Here is a 2088-nt window from a genome sequence, read left to right on the forward strand (position 1 = left end):
CCCCCCCTCTCTGAGTCTGTTTGAGTCTGTGTGCATCCATTATCATTATCCTCCCTTTCTCTGAATCTGAAAACTCTGCCACCATGAGAGTGAGAGCCAAACCCTGTGATGATCGGCGCCCCCTTAAATTGTTATAGACAAAGACTCACCATAAGCACCCTGCACTGCTCCTCCGTCGTTTCATCTCATCTGAATTCCCAGTTTTTACATATGGCCTTCCCTCCTCACAGTTTCATGTTTCACACCAGTCACTCCCATGAAGATCATCATCACGATCCCCACCTTTCCTCCCCATCTCTTAAATCCTTCCCTCCTTTACCACCCCAACGCTTTCAAACTCGTAAAACCTACTCATCTCTCTCTTTATCTGTCTTTCTTTATCTTACTGGATTAATTTAATTTCATAAATCCCGCTGTGATATTTTCGTGAAAACGCAGGCGCTGCACCCTTCATGGTGAAGAGATCGATGTCGTTTCGGGGATAGAGAGCAAGTGCGATTGGAAGTGAATGGGGATGATGATTTGTCGGACGATGGGTCGATGCAGATAGGGGAGAAGAAGAAGAGGCTGAACATGGAGCAGGTTAAGGCGCTTGAGAAGAGCTTTGAGGTCGGTAACAAGCTGGAGCCTGAGAGGAAACTGGAGCTGGCCAAGGCTTTGGGTCTGCAGCCACGTCAGATCGCCATTTGGTTTCAGAACAGGAGAGCCCGATGGAAGACCAAGAACCTCGAGAAAGAATTTGAATCCCTCAAGAAACAGTTCGAAGCTCTCAAGGCCGACAACGATGCTCTTAAACTTCAGAACCAGAAACTTCATGCAGAGGTATCACTTTATTCAATTTCTCTCCCATCTCTATCTACTAAATTCTAGCGTCTTCATCATTTTTACATGATTGGAAAAGTAGTGAGCAGTTGGATCTCTCGCTTGTGATTTATCCATTTGACAACTAATGTTCACTCTTGGTCGATCGATATCGATGCTTGGATTTGAGAACTAGAATGGGTTTCTTACTTCTTCCTGACTTGCTGGACCCAGTTTGCTCAGTTCTATAGGAAATATGTCAATGTAGACAAAGCTTTTCTACCGAAAAATTTGGATGTTGAATTGCTGAGTCACACTTTCGTGTTTAGAAGCATTGAACCGGGTTATTGTTTATTGTAAAAGGAAGTGCTTTTTCTCGTTTGAACTTTGGTGCCTCACATTTACTGCGAAACCTCCATTTCATTGACTTTGTTATTGATCCCACATGTATCACTGACTTTTGAAGTCATCGATTCTCTCATTTACTTCATTTTTTTTTGATTAAATCTGATCATTCTTGTGAAATGACAGTGTGACAGAACTAAAAAAATTCTGAACTGCATCTTTCACACGATATATTTTATTATAGTTGTTGTTCTTTTTCCTTTTGTTTTGTTTTTTTTTTTTTGGTGGGCTTCCGAGTCTCTAACTGGTTTCTGTGATACCCGCATGGAAGAAAACATGGGTATCATCAAATACATGGTTGACATACCATGACCAGTGTTTAGATTTTTACTGTGATGTTTGCAGTTACAAGCTCTGAAAGGAAGAGATCACTGTGAAGGAGGGACGACAGTGAGCCTCGCAAAGAAAGAAACGGAGGGTTCTTGGAGCAATAATGGAAGTGATAGCAGCTCAGATATAAATTTGGACCTTTCAAGAAGACCAGTTAGGAACAGTCCTGTTTGTTCTCAGAACGGTAAAAGCCAGCTCGTAGGATCCAATCTAAAGTCCACCAGCATAACTCAACTTCTCCAGTTCTCAACAAGATCAGACCTCCAAGACCAAACCTTCTCCAACATGTTCAACAAACAACAACAGTATTGATGATCAGCAGCAGAATTTCTGGACTTGGCCTCACGAGCAGCACCATTTTCACTGAACCTTCACAATGACTGAGGTGAGATTAATTGGAAGGAAGCTAGGCTTTTTCCACTCTCGGTTTGAATTCACGTTTCTCAAGTAAAGTAACATATGGTGTATAAAATTTGAACATATGATCTACTCATCATCATGTGAGGAATTGGTGGACTTTTGAGTAGTTAATGCAACTTCTTTTTCATACCA

General features: G+C 41.7%; 1 pseudogene; it reads left to right on the forward strand.

Moving 5' to 3' along the window:
• Positions 1-2088, forward strand: LOC129306645 (homeobox-leucine zipper protein ATHB-20-like; annotated as a pseudogene).

Source organism: Prosopis cineraria, unplaced genomic scaffold (assembly GCF_029017545.1).
Source record: "Prosopis cineraria cultivar Desert tree isolate PC_DT_omini unplaced genomic scaffold, ASM2901754v1 PC3, whole genome shotgun sequence".
NCBI classification, from domain to species: domain Eukaryota; kingdom Viridiplantae; phylum Streptophyta; class Magnoliopsida; order Fabales; family Fabaceae; genus Prosopis; species Prosopis cineraria.